Source organism: Vulpes vulpes, chromosome 6 (genome assembly GCF_048418805.1).
Source record: "Vulpes vulpes isolate BD-2025 chromosome 6, VulVul3, whole genome shotgun sequence".
Classification (NCBI taxonomy): Eukaryota; Metazoa; Chordata; class Mammalia; order Carnivora; family Canidae; genus Vulpes; species Vulpes vulpes.
The window spans coordinates 69,856,708-69,879,636 of record NC_132785.1 but is presented as its reverse complement, the minus strand read 5'-3'; the positions used below and the strand labels follow the sequence as shown (position 1 = coordinate 69,879,636).

General features: G+C 34.2%; 1 long non-coding RNA gene across 2 annotated transcripts in view; it reads left to right on the top strand.

Annotated features, from left to right (window-relative positions):
* LOC112926577 (uncharacterized) overlaps positions 1 to 22,929 on the top strand; it is a 459,344-nt gene that overhangs the window by 114,714 nt on the left and 321,701 nt on the right. For both annotated transcript variants that reach the window (XR_012002121.1, XR_012002120.1), the window contains 2 exons: positions 11,479 to 11,628; positions 14,938 to 15,029. This is a non-coding gene — a long non-coding RNA (uncharacterized lncRNA). The remainder of the gene's footprint in view (positions 1 to 11,478; positions 11,629 to 14,937; positions 15,030 to 22,929) is intronic.

The window sequence follows — 22,929 nt, the reverse complement described above, 5'->3', positions numbered from 1 at the left end:
GAGGTATATTACATTTGCCTTTGTGACTTTATTGGCTATTAGGTTGGGATTGTGAGTCATATTTAAAACATTACTGAAAAAAATAAAATAAAATAAAACATTACTGAATCCACCTACATAATTTTGCCCATAATGTATTCTAGAGTTTGAATATATGGTATTACTGGGTAAATATTTTGAGGATATGTAAATAACTTTACATATAATTATATTAGTGAGACGACATCACATAAATTATGCTTATAGAATGACATTTTGCCTGCATGCACTTGCTAGTCAAGTCAACCAAGTTTTAAAACTATCCATACTGATTGACATCTTAGACACAGAATCAATTGAAAATCCTTTGCACTTTGAGAGAATTATTCATTTAACAAATATTTGCAAACTTATTGTATGCCAGGCTCTGAAACAACAATGAACTGAGGGGAAAAAGTTCCTAGCTTCATAGAACTTTAGTGGTGGAAATTATCAGGATAGGAATTTTAAAAATGCATCTCATTAAATGCTAAAGGTTTTTTTTTTTTTAAAGATTTTATTTATTTAGTCATAGACACAGAGAGAGAGAGGCAGAGACACAGGCAGAGGGAGAAGCAGGCTCCGCACAGAGAGCCCGACGTGGGACTCGATTCCAGGTCCCCAGGATCACACCCCAGGCTGCAGGCGGCGCCAAACCGCTGCGCCACCGGGGCTGCCCAATGCTAAAGGTTTTAGTGAAAAAGTAGACAATATGTAAGAACAGATGGATAATGTGAGCAGAGAGATGAAATATTTAAGAAAGAATTAAAAAGAAATCTTAGGTATCAAAAACAGAGTAACAGAAATACATAATGCCTTGGTGGGTTTCTACAGTAGACTGGACACAGCTGAGGAAAGTATCTCTGAGCTTCAGGATATGACAGTAGAAACTTTCAAAACTGAAAAGCAAAGAGAAAAAGACTGATAAAAAGCAATATCCAAGAACTGTGGGACAACAATAAAAGATGTAACAGATACATAATGCCAATACCATTTAAAGCATTTCTGACTGAGAATTTACCCAAATTAATGTCAGATGCTATACCACAGATGCAGGAAGCACAGAGAATAAGAAGCAAGACAAATTTTAAAATCCTATATGTAGGTATATCATATTCAACTTCAGAAAAAATCAAAGATAAAGAAAACATCCCGAAAGAAGCCAGAGGGAAAAAAAAAAAACACATTTGCCCATAGGGGAACATAGATAAAAATTATATCATTCTTCTCAGAAATCACTCAGGCAAGAAGATAGTGAAGTGAAATATTTAGTGTTAAGAGAAAATAAGCTACTGCCCTAGGCCTCTGTGACCTGTGAAATTATCCTTCAAAAGTGAGGGAAAAATAAAGACTTCCTTAGATAAACAATAATTGAGAGAATAAGTAGAATAATACTTTGGGGAGGTTACATAATTGTCTACGTAGGAAATCCATAAGAATTGACAAAAAAAAAAAAAAACTCCTGAAACTAATGACAGATTATAACATGTTTGTAAGATTCAAGGTTAAATGTCACTTGCTTTCCAGAAACAGACCCCTACATACAGAGAACAAACTGATGGTTGCCAGAGGGGAAGGAGAGAGAGGCAAAATGGATGATGGGAAGTAGGAGATATAAGCTTCCACTTATGGAATGAGTAAGTCATGTGGATAAAAGCTATGGCATAAAGAATATAGTCAATGGTATTATAATGATGTTGTTTGGTGACAGATGGTAGCTACACTTGTGATGAACATAGTATAACATATAGGCTTGTCACATCACCGTGTTACATACCTGCAACTAATGTAACATTGCATATCATACTTCAATAAAAAGAAAATTGTTTTTCCATATACCATCAATGAGCAAGTAGAATTTGAAATTAAAAACACAGTATTATTTACATTAATACCACAAAAAATGAAATACTTAGGTATAAATCTGACAAAACATGTACAAGATCTATGTGAGGAAAGCCATAAGACTCTGATGAACAGAATCAACTGAATAAATGAAGAGATATTCTATGTTTATGTATTAGGAAGACCCACTAGTGTCAAAATGTAAGTTCTTCCCAATTGATCTGTATCTCCATTACAACTCCAATCAAAATCCCCCTAGGTTGTGGATATGAACAAACTGATTCTAAAGTTTATATGGAGATTCAAATGACCCATAATATCCAACTGAATATTGAAGATGTAGAAAATCAGAGAAGTGACATTGCCTGACTTATGACTTACTTTATTTTTTTTCTTATGACTTACTTTAAAGCTATAGTATACGATGGGGTATTGGTGAAAGAATAAACAAGTGGATCATAGAAATAGAACAGAGACTCAAAATCAGACCCACATAGATATAGTTAACTGATCTTTGACAAAAGGAGCAAAGACAGTACCATGGGGAAAAGGTACTCTTCGAGCAAATGGTGCTGAAACAACTGGATATCCACATGCAAAAAAATAAATCTAGACATAGAACTTACACTCTTCATAAAAATTAACTTTAAATGCTTCACAAACCTAAATGTAAAATGCAAAATTATAAAACTCCTAGAATATATAATAGAGAAAACCTAGGTAACTGTGGATATGGCAGTAACTTTTTGATCTAACACAAAAGGCATGATTCATGAAAAAAAAAAACAATTGATTTGCTGGACTTTATTAAAATTAAAAACCTCTGCTGTGGAAAAGACAATGTCAAGAGAATGAGAAGATAAGCCAAAGACTGGGAGAATTTGTTTATAGGAGAAACGTCTGATAATGGACTTTTATCCAAAATATACAAAAAAAACTCTTAAAACTCAGCAATAAGAAAATAACTTGATTAAAACATGGGCAAAAGACTTGAACAAACTTTGACTAGAAAAGATATACAGAAAGCAAGTAAGTATATGAAGAGAGGTTCAACATTGTATGTCTTTAGGTAACTGAAAATCAAAACAATGAGCTACCACTACACATCTATTAGTGTGGCCAAGATCCTAGACATTGGACATGCTGAAGCCTAGCAAGTATGGAGAGTAACTGGAATTCTCATTTATTGCTGGAGTGAATACAAAGTGTTAAAACCACTTTGTTAGACAGTTTGGCAATTTCTTACTAAAGATGCTCATACTATATTATCCAGCAACTCTACTTCTTAGTGCTTACTTATACTAATGAAAACATATCCACATAAAACCTGCCTGTGGATGTTTATAGCAGCTTTATTCATATTGCTGAAACTTAGAAGTAACTACAATGCCCCTCAGTAGGAGAACTGGTAAACTGTGATACATCTAGAGAATGGAATATCATTCGATGCTAAAAAGAAATGAACTGTCAGGCCACTGAAAGACACAGAGGAAATCTAAATACATATTCCTAAGTGAAAAAAAAAAAGCCAGTCAGAGAAGGCTACATGCTGTATGACTCTAACTATATGTCATTCTGGAAAAAGCAAAACTCTGTAGACAGTAAAAAGATCAGCAATTGCCAGGAATTGGAGAGAAAGAAGAGATAAATAAGGAAAGCACAAAGGATATTTGGGGCAATGAGATTATTTGATATGATACTATCATGGTAGATACATGTCATTATATATTTGTCAAAACTCCTATGGCGTACAACGCCATGAGTCATCCTTAACATAAACTATAGACTGTGGGTGATAATGTGTCAATGTAAGTTCATCAAACATAGATAACAAATGTACCACTATGGTGTGAGATGTGAATAGTGAGGGAGATTATACACTTGTGAGAATAGGGAAGTATACAGGTACTCCCTACCTTTTTTTTTTTTTTTTTTTTTTTTTTGCTGAGAACAAAAAACTGCTCTAAAAATTTATAATTTAAAAAAAATGAAATGGTGTGACTGAATTTTCAATGAAATATTCTGGTGGAAAAAAGTCAAAAATATCTAATTTTTCAGAATTCTAGGCATGTATTTCCATGAAACACAAAACTATAAAATATAGAGATAAAACACATAATTTATTTTCATGTGGATTTACAATTGGGTTTAGAATTTATATAATGAAAGATGATAAGAAATTGTAGTTTTTTAAATAAATTTATTTTTTATTGGTGTTCAATTTGCCAACATATAGAATAACAACCAGTGCTCATCCCATCAAGGTCCCCCTCAGTGCCTGTCACCCAGTCACCCCCCCCCCCCACCGCCTCCCCTTCCACCACCCCTTGTTCGTTTCCCAGAGTTAGGAGTCTCTCATGTTCTGTCTCCCTTTCTGATATATCCCACTTAATTTTTCTCCTTTCCCCTTTATTCCCTTTCACTATTTTTTATATTCTCAAATGAATGAGACCATACAATGTTTGTCCTCCGATTGACTTACTTCACTCAGCATAATACCCTCCAGTTCCATCCACGTTGAAGCAAATGGTGGGTATTTGTTGTTTCTAATGGCTGAGGAATATTCCACTGTACACATAAACCACATCTTCTTTATCCATTCATCTTTCGATGGACACCGAGGCTCCTTCCACAGTTTGGCTATTGTGGACATTGCTGCTAGAAACATCGGGTGCAGGTGTCCCAGTGTTTCATTGCATCTGTATCTTTGGGGTAAATCCCCAGGAGTGCAATTACTGGGTCGTAGGGTAGCTCTATTTTTAACTTTTGAGAAACATCCACACAGTTTTCCAGAGTGGCTGCACCTGTTCACATTCCCACCAACAGTGCAAGAGGGTTCCCCTTTCTCCACATCCTCTCCAACACTTGTGGTTTCCTGCCTTGTTAATGTTCCCCATTCTCACTGGTGTGAGGTGGTGTCTCATTGTGGTTTTGATTTGTATTACCCTGATGGCAAGTGATGTGGAGCATTTTCTCCTGTGCTTGTTGGCCATGTCTATGTCTTCCTCTGTGAGATTTCTCTTCATGTCTTTTGCCCATTTCATGATTGGATTGTTTGTTTCTTTGCTGTTGAGTTTAATAAGTTCTTTATAGATCTTGGAAACTAGCCCTTTATCTGATAGGTTATTTGCCAATATCTTCTCCCATTCTGTAGGGTGTCTTTTAGTTTTGTGGACTGTTTCATTTGCTGTGCAAAAGCTTCTTATCTTGTTGAAGTCCCAATAGTTCATTTTTGCTTTTGTTTCTTTTGCCTTCATGGATGTATCTTGCAAGAAGTTACTGTGGCTGAGTTCAAAAAGGGTGTTGCCTGTGTTCTCCTCTAGGATTTTGATGGAATCTTGTCTCACATTTAGATCTTTCATCCATTTTGAGTTTATCTTTGTGTATGGTGCAAGGGAGTGGTCTAGTTTCATTCTTCTGCATGTGGATTTCCAATTTTCCCAGCACCATTTATTGAAGAGACTGTCTTTTTTCCAGTGGATAGTCTTTCCTCCTTTGTCGAATATTTGTTGAACATAAAGTTGAGGGTCCACTTCTGGATTCCCTATTCTGTTCCATTGATCTATGTGTCTGTTTTTGTGCCAGTACCACACTGTCTTGATGACCACAGCTTTGTAGTACAACCTGAAATCTGGCATTGTGATGCCCCCAAATATGGTTTTCTTTTTTAATATTTCCCTGGCCTTTCGAGGTCTTTTCTGATTCCACACAAATCTTTAAATAATTTGTTCCAACTCTCTGAAGAAAGTCCATGGTATTTTGATAAGGATTGCATTAAATGTGTAAATTGCCCTGGGTAACATTGACATTTTCACAATATTAATTCTTCCAATCCATGAGCATGGAATATTTTGCATCTTCCTCGATTTCTTTCAGAAGTGTTCTGTAGTTTTTAGCGTATAGATCCTTTACCTCTTTGGTTAGGTTTATTCCTAGGTATCTTATGCTTTTGGGTGCAATTGGGAATAGGATTGACTCCTTATTTTCTCTTTCTTCAGTCTCATTGTTAGTGTATGGAAATGCCACTGACTTCTGGGCATTGATTTTGTATCCTACCACACTGCCAAATTGCTGTATGAGTTCTAGCAATCTTGGAGTGGAGGCTTTTGGGTTTTCTATATAGAGTATCATGTCATCGGCGAAGAGGGAGAGCTTGACTTCTTCTTTGCCAATTTGAATGCCTTTTATCTCTTTTTGTTGTCTGATTGCTGAGGCTAGGACTTCCAGTACTATGTTGAATAGCAGTGGTGAGAGTGGACATCCCTGTCTTGTTCCTGATCTTAGGGGAAGGGCTCCCAGTGCTTCCCCACCGAGAATTATATTTGCTGTGGGCTTTTCGTAGATGGCTTTTAAGATGTTGAGGAATGTTCCCTCTATCCCTACACTCTGAAGAGTATTGATCAGGAATGGATGCTATATTTTTCAAAAGCTTTCTCTGTATCTATTGAGAGGATCATATGGTTCTTGTTTTTTCTCTTGCTGGTATGATGAATCACATTGATTGTTTTACGAGTGTTGACCCAGCCTTGCATCCCGGGGATAAATCCTACTTGGTCAGGGACCCATCTATTTGCTGTCTACAAGAGACTCATTTTAGACATAAGGACACCTACAGCCTGAAAATAAAAGGTTGGAGAACCATGTACCATTCAAATGGTCCTCAAAGGAAAGAAGGGGTAGCCATCCTTATATCAGATAAACTAAAGTTTATCCCAAAGACTGTAGTGAGAGATAAAGAGGGACACTATATCATACTTACATGATCTATCCAAGAAGAGGACTTAACAATCATCAATATATATGCCCCAAGTGTGGGAGCTTCCAAATATATCAATTAATAACCAAAGTTAAGACATACTTAGATAATAATACACTTATACTTGGTGACTTCAATGTAGTGCTTTCTACACTTGATAGGTCCTCTAAGCACAACATCTCCAAAGAAACAAGAGCTTTAAATGATACACTGGACCAGATGGATTTCACAGATATATACAGAACTTTACATCCAAATGCAACTGAATACACATTCTTCTCAAGTGCCCATGGAACTTTCTCCAGAATACACCACATACTGGGTCACAAATCAGGTCTTAACCAATACAAAAAGATTGGGATCATCCCCTGCATATTCTCAGACCATAATGCCTTGAAATTAGAACTAAATCACAACAAGAAGTTTGGAAGGATTTTAAACACTTGGAGGTTAAGGACCATCCTGCTAAAAGATGAAAGGGTCAACCAGGAAAGTAAGGAAGAATTAAAAAGATTCATGGAAACTAATGAGAATGAAGATACAACCGTTCAAAATCTTTGGGATGCAGCAAAAACAGTCCTAAGGGGGAAATACATCGCAATACAAGCCTCCATCCAAAAACCGGAAAGAACTCAAATACAAAAGCTAACCTTACACCTAAAGGAGCTAGAGAAAAAACAGTAAATAGATCCTACACCCAGCAGAAGAGAGTTAATAAAGATTCGAGCAGAACTCAATGAAATCGAGACCAGAGGAACTGTGGAACAGATCAACAAAACCAGGAAGTGGTTTTTTGAAAGAATTAATAAGATAGATAAACCATTAGCCAGCCTTATTAAAAAGACGAGAGAGAAGACTCAAATTAATAAAATCATGAATGAGAAAGGAGAGATCACTACCAACACCAAGGAAATACAAACAATTTTAAAAATATATTATGAGCAGCTATATGCCAATAAAGTAGGCAATCTAGAAGAAATGGATGCATTTCTGGAAAACCACAAACTACCAAAACTGGAACTGGAAGAAATAGATAACCTGAACAGGCCAATAACCAGGGAGGAAATTGAAGCAGTCATCCAAAACCTCCCAAGATACAAAAGTCCAGGGCCAGATGGCTTCCCTGGGGAATTCTATCAAACATTTAAAGAAGAAACCATACCTATTCTACTAAAGCTGTTCGGAAAGATAGAAAGAGATGGAGTACTTCCAAACTCGTTCTATGAGGCCAGCATCACCTTAATTCCAAAACCAGACAAAGACCCCACCAAAAAGGAGAATTATAGACCAATATTTCTGATGAGCATGGATGCAAAAATTCTCAACAAGATACTAGCTAATAGGATACAACGATATATTAAGAAATTATTCTTTTTTTAAAGAGGGTCTTCAGGGTAGTATTAGCAGTTGAGATAAAACTGAAACACAAGACAAGCCTCGTGAATGTTGGTGAGAAATTGGATGAATTTAAAAAACATTGGAGGGACACGTGGGACAAAGTTTGTGACGTAAGGTTCAGACTGAAAATAATAGGCTACAGATTATGCTATAGTCTGACTCCGTGGAATCAAAGTATATGATGAGGCGCTATTATTTTTCAGGTTTATAACCTTTCTGAGCTAAGGAACTGTATGTGAAAGCAGAACATCCTGAAAGCTATGAAGAAATGTTTCTTCCATTTAAAAGAAAACAAAGTAGAAGGTAAATAATTATTGACAGTTTCTACTGGGAGCTTTAAGCAGTTTCTTTTTCTCTAAGAGTTTTTTTTTTTTCCTTCCTATATAGTCACTCACAGTTCTGTTATTTTCTTCTTACGCAGGGCTAATGGGTGGATGACATAAAGTGTAAATTGCTAAGGTGATGGAATTATCAGAGTAGATACTGTCATTAGCTATGTGTATTCATACTCATCGATTAGTACACAAACCATTTTCTTCAGATCTCACCATCTAGAGCTATGTAGAAAATGCTTAAATTCAGGCAGCCACGGTGGCTCAGCGGGTTAGCGCCGCCTGCAGCCCAGGGTGTGATCCTGGTGGAGACCCTGGATCGAGTCCCACGTTGGGCTTCCTGCATGGAGCCTGCTTCTCCCTCTGCCTGTGTCTCTGCCTCTCTCTCTCTGCATCTCTATGGATGAATAAATTAAACAACAACAACAAAAAGAAAATGCTTAAATTCATTCACTTAGTCACCCATTCAATGATTTTTTATTGAGCACTTATTATGTGCAAGGTGCTACTACTCTGGGATATAGTCCTAAGCATAAGAAGAATCACTTTGCCCTTATGGAACTTACTGTTGACTGGAAGAGATGGACATTAACCAAATAAGCACATACAATGTCAAGGGCTAGGGTGAGGCAGTGCATAAGAGTGTACATAGAAACTCAGCTTTGGGAAGTCAGAGAAAAACTGTCCCTAAAGAAGCAAAAATTAAGCTGAAGTCAAAGAATAAATAGCAGTTATCTGGTGGAAGAGGGCAAAAAGAGCAGTCCAGGTAAAAAATATTTAGTTAAATATATTGACAAAGACAGGGCTTAATATGAGTTTACTATCAACATGTAACAGTAAATAATAGAATAATTACTTACACAAAAGATACAACTGACTTTTCATTAAGCATTTTTTTCAAACTCTAAAAGTATTAAATTGGCTCTGTTACAGAGATGAGATCATGAGTGGGTCTTTTTTCTTTTATTTCCTATTTTTCTAAATATAGTTGAAATTATTTCATATAATGGGAATATTTTATGAAAAAACAAACAAAATAATTGCATTACCTCTATTGTATTTTATTAAATAGCTTGTATCCTTGCTTCTTTATTAAAAACATTTAGCATATAATGCTTTATTTCTATTAATGTATACTGAATTTTCTCAAAGATACTACATTCTTTTAAATGTCTCTGTTTATAACCTAGGCCATTCTTGGCCCAGAGGACAGCCTTATAAGGGGAAGGGGTGCTGTACCCCAAGACGGACCTTGAGACCAGTCAGAATGCTCATTATCAGTCCAATTATCCCCTGATAATTGGCCTGCCTGTGGGAATAATGGGCTGGGATGATTTAATTCAGTGCTGATATATTTATATTTATAGCATCCTACACACTGCATTCTAAACTTCTTAACTTTTCCCTAAATAATGGAAGAATCTGATTCTAGCTGTTAGAATACTTTATTTGCTCAATATTTAACATCCTTTAGACACTGAAGAACCACTCTACTGAGACCCAGGGAATGTTTCTTGTTTGTACTAAACTTTGCAGTGTTGGCAATAAATCTTACATAATGTCCAGCTTTCTTATTTTGTCCCTTTACAACATTCTCCAAAAAGACAAATCTCCCTTGGACTCTGTGAAATTTCGTCATAGGATAACACTCTTAGAATGGAGTCACTTGGCTTGTAAATGCTTACCAGCATTTCAACACTTCTAGATGACTGGCTGATGTCCAAATGAGTCTAGGAAATAGCCAAGAAGAGGAATTGTGATGGAATTTTACAGAGGATAGGGTATTTGCTTTTGTGTGTTTCTTGAAATAATTAGGTTGAATTAGGTTACACTCATGGTATAGTGTTTTAAAGTTTCCAAGTTGAGATTCCAGTATCCTTACTTTTTTGTATCTTGTGCTCCTGAAATATGTTAGCAGGTGGAGATGTTTGCATCCTCTAGATCTGTTTTTTTTTTAGATGCATAAATTTATCTGTTTAATAAATAGTTCATACACTGGCCAGAAACCAAGTGGACAAACTGTACTCACTAACCCTTTAATACTTGGCTCTTTTGTATAATGACCCAGCCCATTATTAGATAATGAAAGAGTGTATGAGAAAGTGGGAGATTATTTATGATGGAAACAAAATGAAACTAATGGGACAAGATTTGAAAGCTGTGATGCATGAAAGGTGCTATGCAGGCAGCTTTGGCACCATGACAAGCAGAGAGAAAGGCTCAGTGGGAAGCAGCAGTGTGAACATGACTATGAAAAAGAAAGAATGGATTTCCTGAATGAATCCTTGCCATCTGGTGTTTGTTTAATACACAATGAAGGTCAAATGGCTACTGATCCTTTTTTCTATAGTCCAGTGACTACAAGAATGAGAGGAATCAATGAGTTTATCGATATGTCTGGAAATGACTCACCATATGATCTGATTGAGTCAATAAAACTGAAGTAACTTGTCATTAGTCTTTCAAGTGTGGTTTGGATCTATGACTACAATTCTGTATTTCTTCTTTCTTTTTCTTTTCTTTTTTTTAGCCAATTTTCTGAATTAAACGTGATCGGTACTTTTTTCAAGATTAATGTTTTGAAGCATTTAATTTTATAGGTAGGTAAGATTAATAGGAAGGGTCAGGAAAAAGTCTCTGATAAAGCTGAGTGTGTCTCCTATTTTCAAATGATATGGTAAACATTTGTTTCTGTTGATTAGTGGTGTGGATTAAAGGATTTTTTTTTCCACTTTGCCTTTTCTGTGTATGAGATTGATTACACACCTATTTTATGTAACTATTCCTAGGGGACATATTAACTTTTGGTGAAATATGTTTTTTAGCATTATATGTAAACAGCATACGCTTTGGGAAAGTCATATGCAAGTCCAACAGATTATTTTATGTAACATTCTCTTTTCCACAGGTTGTTTCAGGAATGTACTTCCACAGTATGATCCTGGAACTCTTATCCTCTACTACTAAAGATTCAGGGTTTTCTACTGAGTTCCTTTCGAAAGACTAAAATAAAAGATATTTTTCTCACATTAATATTTCTCAGCTGTGATGAAAACAGGGATAGGAGAAGCCAAAAATAGAGGAGCCAGCTGTGGGAGGCTACTTTTTTCTTTTTTTTTTTTCTTTCAGGACAACTCAGAAAAGTCTTTCAAATTCATTCCATAAAGAGTGTGTTAAAACAAATACTGTTTCACGTGCTTGAATGCTATACTTTAGAAGCTGATATACACTCAACTATGACACGGTGAATGTTATCTGACTGTAGTAGTAGTAGAATTGGTAAGTTTGTCTCTCTGGTGGATCTGTTTATTATTCTTTATCTCCTGTTTTTTGAAAAGACTTTTTACTGAAACTAGTTAATTAAGGGTGAGGCAATTACGAAAAAAATACTGTTCTTTCTCAAGTAGACTCCATGTGTTTGATTCTAGATGTCACAAATTTTGTTGGTGTTTTGAGTTTGCTCCCCTGAGTATCAAAGTATTACATGTGAATGGAAAAGCAAAGAATCACCCATCATTCCAGTATGCAAAATCACCGTATTTAAAATATTCGTTTCTTGGGTGGGGGTAACTGGGTGACAGGCACTGAAGGGGGCACTTGATGGGATGAGCACTGGGTGTTATGCTATATGTTGGCAAATTGAACTTCAATTAAAAAAATTAAAAATCAAAAAAAAAATAAACAAACTATTCTCTTCTTTATTTTTCTATTTTTTTCTTTCTTTAACTGAACTAGTACGGTAAATGTAACTTTATAATGTGAATTTTTGTTATTTTTGCTTAATATTTTATCTGTTTTTTTATTTTTTATTTTATTTTATTTTTTGGCCCATGAAGCTTTGTCTGCAACTCTCATGCCTAGGTAAACTTCTTAACTTCCTACTCCCTTCCACTGCTCTGTGATACTATAGTCTAATATAGTACTTTTAGTATTGTGTTCATATATTTTTTTAATTTACCAGTTGTAAAAGCTTAGAAAACAAGAACCTATATTTTATGTCTTTCGCAATATTAAAAAAATGAGAGTTTTGATTAAAGAGCAGAAGATACGTCATCGTTAGAACTGCATTTGTACTGGGGATATTAAGACAGAGACTGATACAACAGAAATCATGTGTTTCTTGTATTTAGTAAAAACCTGAATTCTATAACATGAGGATGCTTAAAACATCAAGATGCTAATATTCTATTTGATTGACAAATAAGCTGCTTAATGGCTGGGTATGCCTTGCCCTCAAGTGTAAAGTCAGTGAATTAGTGTGGCTCATTCCTGGGTAAACAATGATACTAGCTTTTATGACCAACTGGCCTTTATTGTTTTAGACTAGCATCATTTATTTACTTATTTATTTTACTAGCATCATTTATATATGTTTTTTCCAGCTTTATTGGGATATTATTGGCATATAACACATGTTACTGTAAGTTGTACAATATAATGATTTCGTATGCATGTATATTATAAAATGTTTACCACAGTAAGGTTAGTTAACACATCCATGGCCTTACATGGTTACCACTTTTATTTTTTATTTATTTAAGATTTTTATTTATTTATTCTTGAGAGACACACAGAGAGAAAGGCAGAGATATAGGTAGAGGGAGAGGCAGGCTCCTTGAGGGGGGCCTGATGTGGGACTCAATCCCAGGACCTCAAGATCGCGACCTAAGCCAAAGGCAGGCAGAGGCTTAGACACTGAGCCACCCAGGTGCCCCATAATTACCACTTTTAAATGAATACGCAGTGGTAACTTTTGAGATGAACTCTCGTAGCAATTTTCAGGTACATAATACAGCATTGTTGATTATAGTTACCATGCTGTAATTCGATTCCAGAACTTAATCTTATGGCTGGAAATATGTATCTCTTTAGCAACATCTCCCTATTTCCCCCACACTCTGGCAACCACATTCTACTCTGTTTCTAGGAGTTGGGCTTTGTTAGATTCCACATGAAAGTGAGAACATACACTATTTGTCTTTCTCTGACTTATTTTACTTAGAATAATGCCCTCCAGGTCCATGAATGTTGTCACGGAAAGCAGGCTTTCCTTCTTTTTTATGAAATTGACCACCATTTGAAGGCCTTGGAGGTCTTTTGGTAGCAAATGCCAGTAAGGTAGGTTGACAGGTCGACAGAGCTGTGGATGCTCTACTTATACTCTTAGATGACTTAGAAGATAACTGGATTCAGTTGGGGCTTGCAAATCCCAAGACTATAGAAATGACTTTCAGGTTAATTGCTTTGGATTTTCTCAATGTGAAAGGTGCAATAGAAATGTCAAAATGTGAGTACTGTTATTATATTCTCTGTTATCAACCAATAGCTTTACCTCTTATAACTCATTTATTCAAAAGTTGGCATAAAACTAAGAAGCGGTACTATATTCAAACTTTGACTAAAGAAAAAGTAAATTTGGGATTTATTCAGCATAAATAAACTTCATCATATATCATTTTTTTTCAAATCCATGAATTTTAACTGTATGGCTATTTTGCCTGCTGTTCTTTTTTGAAACAAAAAATATGTGGGTACATATTGTTTTAACAGACGGATGTTGGGATTATGCAAATAACTAGTAATTTTAACTATAGGAACTCTTTATTATGTCTCTGCTGTGCTTGCTTGTCATTTTCTAGGATGTGATTCATTAGATTAAAAATATGGTTCTTCATCTATTTTCTATGTCTCCTTTTCCTTTGGATAATAAAGACTGACATTAAAAAATATGACTTCCCAAAGACATAACCTAATACCAAACATATTAGTGAAAATATTTGCTTGAGTCCCTGAAATCTAGAAATTCTCTATGAGCTACAAATTCTATAATCTTACCAAAGATGCTGTTTTCTCAGAATCGGTTTCCCATCTTCTTCCATTGTTCTAGGATCTAGAATAAACTAAGAACATTAAGAAGTTCATAGTTTCCCATAAACACCAAGTACAAGAGAGAGAGAGTTGATTTTTACTTATGAGATTGAATTTTATCAAAATTGACACCTGTTCACTTAAGTCCGCCCTGAAGAAATTCATATCTGGAATATGGGTTACTACTTTGTCATACTGAAAAGCAACAAAGCTTGTCAATTTTGTTTCAGAGTACCATTGGGGTTGCCTCTAGCCTTATGCCTCCCTGTGAGAATATTTTGTTTAGGGTTACTTTCTCTCAAAAAGTGTTGATACAAGGTACATAAGAAATATACTCCTTAGATTATTATGTTATTGGTGTTATTATTATTATTATTATTATTATTATTATTATTATTTTGCTCCTGGGTTAGCCCCCCAAAACTGAAAGTTTCTGGAGGAAATTATCAGTAACTAAGTTTGAGGACTTTCCCTTATGGTTATGTGCAATCTGACTTTCTTTGGTTACTGACGATTCTGTGGTGGGAAAGAGCAAGACTGCAGGCATGGTTGATTAGAACCAGGTTGGTGAATGCTATACATGTAATGTGGACAAAGTCAAATATCAACCCGGCACTTCTACACTGAGTAAATCTGAACTCTTTTTCTCACCTGGAAATTGTCAGACTTACCTAGTCTAACATCTATTAAGTCTTAATCTATTTCTTTTACTTTTTTTAGGACTGAGAAATGAATAGGAAACTCAGTGGGTTGGAGAGTACTTAAATGCCGTGGGCCTTTAAGGAAATTCTACTGAAATCAATATAACTAAGGTAAAAGAAACCTCCATTTTAAAAATGTCTGTTTTTCAAAATTTAATATTTGGCACATCTCTCTTTTAAAATTTTTTTTCCAAGTTTTTATTTACTTTCCTGTTAGTTAACATGCAGTGGAACATTGGTTTCAGGTGTAGAATCTAGTGATTGATCACTTACATACGATACGCAATGATCATCCCCAACCAGTAGTTTTGACACATCTTAAATAATTAGTTAATTTTCAAAAATTCTTATAAAAAGCTCTCCCAGGTAAACTATACATAGCTTAAATATCTGAGTTACCATCCCAGGCTCCTCTGTGCTATGGAGTATATGGGAATGCAATTATGGGAATGAGATTATGGGAATGCGATAACCTAAGAAGGATGAACTTTTTGGGTTTTTTGGCTCTGAAATTCCATCCTTCTCTTTCTATGAGTTGCATTGACTTAAAGTTAATTTATTGTGTACTTTTGAAAGAAAATATTAAAAATCAACTGTCTCAAATGCCAAGAAATGTGTGTGCATGGATATTGTGCTTTCTAATAATTTTCTAGGTAGTTATTTGAGAACCTAGTGAGTAATATATCTCTCCTAAAAATCGTTTGGCTCAGCTTTTGAACAGAATCTCCTAAAGGCTTTGTGAGAGGGGTGGGTAAGTCTCATTTTAGTCTGAGATTGAAATGAAGGATATTTTACTCTGGAAAAAAAAGTACATGTAGATCTTTTTGGCCTGGTGTTTATTCAGCTAGGGTCCCACCTAATGGGCAATCAACAAAACAAGCAGAGGGAAATTCTAACAGCACAAAAGCTTTGAGTAGGAAGATGGTCAGAGAGGATCAGATAATTAACCCCAAGAAGTTGGGTTCAGTGCCTTTATTGGGGAGATTACAGAGATAAAATAAGGTCATTTCTCTTGTATAGAAGAAGATAGAGGGGTCAGGAACTTAGAAACATGGAGAGGGAAGAGAGCAAGAAAGGACATGGTATTACTCTTCATTTTCTGCTGTGCGACAAAGGTCAAAATGACAGCACTTCTGGACTTTGAAGAGATATGATCTTTCTTTATTGGGATTAAGTTCCCAAAGGCACATTGACTGAACTTCCTGAAAGTAGCAATGGACATTTCAGAATGAACTTCTAAAGCACAAGGGTCCTTGACTCCATGCTGAAAGTTTCCCAGCTGAACTAAGCGATAGAGAACTACCCTGGTAATCCATTTAACCAAAACTGTATCAAGCAATATGGCCTATTTACAGACATCCTTTAAGGGCTTTAACCTCTCAAAATGTCAAGACATTCATTACACATAAAAATAATATTTATGTATTCTTAGCCAAATATGCCAGCACTATCTTTTCAATAATAGATCTAAATCTAAATTCAGAAAATAAGATAATATTTTTCAATGTATTTTACCTATTTTACCAACAGTGCCATAGGAATTGGGGTTTTTTTGCACAGTTTTAGAGAGTCTAAGCATTTTCTTATAATAAATACCTTAGTTCCTCCACAGATCCATCAGGGAATCCCATGCACATGCAATTCAAATCAAAATGATATATGAAGGAGAGTATTTTATTTGATTTAATGACCAATTCTCATTTTATTCTGACCATAGTTTCAATTGGTCTTCATAAAGCCTTTTTTTGAATCTAAATAAAATCTGTCCATGGAAAAACCTGCTAATTTTTGTTCTATAGCACTTACAAGTTGTTTTGTGTGTGTCTGTATGTGTGTGTTTTTGCTGTTGTGTGTGTGTGTATATATATATACATATATATAATCTTAACATTTTCTATTTTATAATATTGAGGTTTGTAGTTTCTAATTTGAATTAAAAGAAATCAGTGGGGACTGTATGGTGTTGAGTGACAAATTTATAAGTTCTTGCTGTTTACAAAGACAGATAAATTAATATATATATATATATTAAGAGGTTTGTTTTGGGGGATATGAATTTTATAAATACTGACACATTCTATTTACCACATTTTTATTGCTTTTTTCCATATCATAGCCCTATTGAGCTCTATCTTAGGAATTAGCTACAATGTTTGAAGAAATTTTTTTTTTAAGTTTGGAAATCTACAGAAGTGAAGAAAGTACTTTCTTTCATCAAATTTGAATGAAGAACAAGCTTAAGAATTTTACACATCTTTGAATTCTAGTGACATCAACAGTTACAAATCAAGTTTCTTCCCTGCCTTATTTGGGATGTATGCAAACTGAGTTAATATAGTTCGTCATTTTTCACTCAGAGAAATTTTATGACTTCATTTTTAGAAATGAACTCAAATTCAATTCTCCCTTGATTGAGTGACTAAGGCAGTGACTTCACCATGGTATATTGTGAAGGAGAAAAAAGTATCGATGAGTCACAGAAAGTTTTGATTAAAGCATAGATTTTATTCCACTTAGTGATTCATTTGTGACTTTTCTTTCTCTGCTGCTTTAAATGTTTCATTCCCCCTCACTCAAAACAAGGAGAACAGGGGCTGAAAAAATATGAATGTCTTCTCTCTTCATTGTAAAAAAGCAGAGAGGTGAGGATCATAGCAGAGAAGCTTTTCCTAAATGGGTTTTGTCCCAGAGTTCTCAGGATCTCCCTTTCTTTAAATAATGAAGCTAAGGTAATTATCATGTCTAAAGACTGAGTTTTTTTTCAAGAATGTACAAGAGATTGGTTATGGTAAGATCAGGGACAGCATTGGTGCTCTGCTTCTACTGATATTCTTGAGGTAATTACTGAGATTGTTTCTCTGTGCAAACCAACCCTCCATCTTCTCTTTAGGGCTTTATGACAGCCTCCCTGTCTTACAGGCAACTGAAGTTGGCTGATGTTGAGGCTAAACTTGGTCTGTAGGTGTGTGCATGGTGATGGTGGTAAAAAAAATCATAATAATTTTATTCAGATCAGTGAACAATTTTCTGCGATTTTGACACACTCTTACCATATTTTGGAAAACATATTGTCTGTCCCAAAGTAAATGGTCTAATTTATTTTTTTCTAAAAGGATCAGACCTATTAATAATGATAAATAAAATGTAGGGTTTTTTTCAATTCTGAAAAATAAAGGTTTAAGTAACCAGAATAGGCATAAAATTTTGGTTTTATATTACATGGTATGATGATAAGGTTCAAATATTGTATTTAAGAATGTCAGGGTGGATGATGGATTTGGCACATATAGCATTCTTCTAATGACTGTGAAGCTGTCTTCTGTGTTATAAATAGGAAGAAGATAAAAATGCCCTGCTTGGTCCTCAGGTCATGCTAACAATGATAAAACAGCATGCATGAAAACTCACTATTTTTCATTCTTTCATGTAACAAGTATACCAAATACCTTCTCTGTTTTATATGAATAATTTATCATTCTGGACTATATATTTAAAGAGCAAATAGGCAAAGTTACTGATATTCTTTGAGATTGTGTGAGTTCCTCAGAAATTCAAATACCTAAGAGAAAATGTAATTTAAGAGTAAGCTTTATTTCTATTTGTTATATGATAGCATTTCATAATTATAATTCTCACTATAATAAAATCTAACCAAATAATATTTTGAGTGGCATAGAAAATAGCTTCTAGTATTAGATACAGAAATATGTAAATCAACTAAACTCAACTGTATGCTAATTGGCCAACACACCTCTCATTTAACCAACAGTGAGCTATTCCACAAGTATCTGGGAATCAACTGGTGACTGTGTAGGTGTAAATGCATTTCTAAATTAATTTTCCAATAATAGACAATCTCTAACAAACAGAAACTTGGAAAATAAACAAGCATAAGGGCAGGAAGGATATTTTGTTTGTGATTTTATTAAATACGATGCTTTTTGTGTTTAGATGCTGTGGAATTTCATCAACCACACAAAGCATAACAAAAGTAAACTTTGACTCAGTTTTCCTACACACACTGAGCTTTTTGTGTCACTATGAAGAAATTGTTCTAAGGGCAAAAATCTACTATGTCTGTTTTCTTAAAAAGCAATTCTGTTTTTCCCCCACAGTAACTGCATTATCAATTCAGAATATGTCACATCTTTATTCATATGTATTTCCCTACTTTATTATAGGAAATACACTTTATATAATACACACACACATATATATTTATTTTTTCTAAAGTTTTATAATAACAAAATTTCCACCAAGAGTGTGAAGAATTTATTGGGATACATTTAAAAAAAATAACGGTAAGTGAATTCATGATTTTTCCATGTAAACATCTATACCAATTTCATAGATCATAGAGCTAAAATGATTCTTAGAGACATTTTAATAAAATCCCTGTAATTCATAAAAATCTGCAAATAAGCAACTTGTGTACTATCTCACAATTGGCTATATTTACATCCAAAAATTTTATATAGTGTTTTTTAACTTTATATGACATGTAAAGCACTCAAATGGAATAAGAAACAAATTTCTGATGCTAACTTCTAATGTTGTTTCCAAAGTGAGATATTACTTAAATATTGGACGACTAATGACAAAACTGTAGACTTCCAATTTTCTTTTAATTCGTTTGTCTCTAAGTTTTATCCTCAAGAGTATTATAGATTTATAGGAACCCATAAATGTATAAACTATATGTCCACATGGCCACTTTGTTACATTAAAAAATGAAATTGTACTTCAAAATAAATGAAGTATACAGACATAAAGAAAATAGCAGCCTATCACAGATCATAGATGTGAAAATAGAGATTTCTTTTTGTTCCGAATTCTTCATGTAAAACCCTTCCACTTTTCATGTTTTAATTCACAGAGCAGAATCAAAAGAAAGCATCAAAATAGCATTGTCAATGTGAATTATTGAAGAGTAGGTAGCCAAAAAATGAAAATCATTTTTACTAGGGCTAGAATTATTTAAGAATTTCATCTCTCTTGTCCCTTATTCATAATTTTGACCTCTTCTTTATGACAAGGTTTTGTGCTGATGAATTTAGTAATTCTAACTTCCTACACAGACTGTCTTTTAGAAATTATAACAGTGCTGTTGCAAACATTAAGGTTACTGATACTCATTTCATTCCTATATATGAGGGTCACATAAAAGCTCACTGAGGTAACTACATTATGAATAAGCATGGTAAGAAATGTGGGCTTTGGGTAAAAATCATGGTAAAATTCTCTTCTTGTAGATCCATTATAGATGTATACCTGGTGCATTAAAGACATTTGTAGCAAAACAAAAACAAACAAACAAAAAACATTTGTAGCAATAGGTAACAACTCTTAATGCTTATATCATACAGAAATTTGAAGGTATCAAGTGGCTTTTAAATGGCACTTCCATGGTTTGCAAGAGATTGAAAAATGTATTTACTCTCAAATTGCTTAAATATCAAGGGCAAACCGGTTGGCAGATGACATAACAAATGTTAATTCCAGTCCTCTCTTCTCCTTTCCAACACAGAATTTTCAGTGATTGGAGGTCTACTGATGATGGTGTAGTTCAAGCAATAGTTATACTCTATCTCCAGCAGTTAGACACAAATTATTTCTTATAATAGAAATAACTCTTTTGACAAGAATTGTAAGAAAATGGACATTCATTCAAATACATAATGGAAATAATTTTTGGTTTGTTTCTGAGGATCCCATAGATTTTGACACTTCATAATATGTTGGCTAACGTATAAAATACTGGCACTTAAATGGTATTCTCATGTTAAGTCTGAAAACACAGTCTCTTTGCTTACACAAATACCTTTAAAAGAGGGTAATTAGTGGCCAGTGGCTAAGAAGACCTCTGTGTTGAGAGGTTATGCTAAGCCTCTTGAAGATTCTCCATGTAAACAAGTCAGACCACATCACTCATTATCCCTCCTTTGTTTACTTAGAAAAAGGTTCAAACTATTTAATGAGAGGATTACCCATACTTCAACTCTATTGAAAAAGATTAATTGATATTTTCCTGTTGGAGGTTTCACCACTTGCATTTGGCTTCCACTCTCCTATTGTTATTGATGCTGTGATCAACAGAGCAAAGTTGCTTAAAGGTTATCCAAATTTCACAGCTTAACATTACTCAAACTAATTATATTTTTTCCTTGTCTCTTAGACCTTGAGTTTCAAGGACTGCTAATTTATCAAAAAGGACTGTATTTTAAACTTTACTTGTCTGAATTGAAAATTTTATGACTAAAATCTGGATACTTTGGACAATTTTGCTGTCTTTTAGACAAACTAGAGCACCTACCCAAGTGGAATATTAAAACAGAGCCAGATTTCCATGTAAACCGAAAAATAATGAATTTTTCACTATCATGTGTATAGGAGATTTTGAAAGATAATTTCAATATCTTACCATCATCTGGAGAACACTATATATATATTTTTAAAAACCCTCCATTTTGAGATACAATGCTGTGATAGAAATCTTTACAAATTTTTCCCCCAAAAATGTGTGTATTATGGACATATGGTTGCATATTTGGATAACACCATTTGCATTTTTCAAACTTGCATTTTTTTAAAGCACTAGCTTGGCTTTTGCTGTCAGAATGGCAAACTGCTAGTGTATTCATCTAAAATTCTTAGTTTAACTCTTTGTCACTTTAGCATTTTATGTAATGCTAATACGTTCACCTTTTCTTTAAAAAGTAACCTAATATGTTGGAGGCAGTAAAATAAGGAAGACTTTTCAAACCATAAAGTTTAATAATAGGAGGAGTCACATCATAGTGTGAAAAAAAAAAAGGATAGTGTCAAAATTTGATCTTAGAAAAAATGCTTCTGAAAATTACTGGGGGAAAAGAAAGCATGTTAAAACGATTTTACTTCAGATTAATTCCCTGGAAGGATTTGCAATTTTTATGGTTTTCTAGGGTTATTTTGCAAAAGCAGTTTTAGTGCCTGAACATTTAAACATAACACACTAGAATATAGAACCCTAAAAAAATGATGATGAGAAAATAAAGATGAAAAGAACCCTAGCACTAGTAATTTATGGAGATTACACTCTCAAGTCTTCATTTGCTGTATGCTTTCTAACAGAACATCCTTAAATTACTTTATCCCATCTGTAAATTTCTTTGTGATACAATGTTAAAAGTGAGGCATATTGCAAACATAACCTGCTACAGCATTTTAAGACAAATACTTCACTGGCCCCCGACCCCAAGGAGCAATTTTATTCAAGGGAATAAGGTGCCCACTTACGGTTGAATGATTCACCTGTCTTACATAATTTATACATATCAAGAATTAGGTTATCTAAAGAACATGTTTTGACTTACAGATTAAATTTTATATAAATTGTACTTTCAAATCAACATTACCAATAATCTTTTATTTTCAGATAACTACCCTAAAGGTCCATGTTACATTTTCTATATATGTTAAAATATGCACTATTTTAAATTTTGCAATATTGTGCATATATTTGGACATATTGCAGACATATTTGGACATATTGTGGACATATTTGGAATATTTCAGTTTTTCTCTTAATTGACATACTATATGGCTACTTATATTCCCTAGCCACTTCAATCTGCTTCTTTCGAATTATGTTTTTGCAATGTGTTTATCTAATTATTACTTATTTATTAGTTTCAGCAGAAGTATTTAATTAATTAGCATCTGATGCAAAGATAAAAGTAAATACCAGCACGTAAATGATACTATTGAAAAGGTACAAATTTTATTGATTCTAATACTGGCATATGCAGTTAACCTTATTGATTTAGTTGAGTACGTTAAAATAACATAATAAAAACTATTTTACCACAAGAAACTATAATCTGACCACTGTGTCTGCTTTTTTGCCTTCAAAACTTAACGCATAGCCTAACATCGAACATATTGATTCTTTTAAATAGTCATCCTCTAATAAATATGACATTATCACTCTAAGTTCAGGCAGTTGTGTTAGGTGATTAGAGAGTAGGCATGT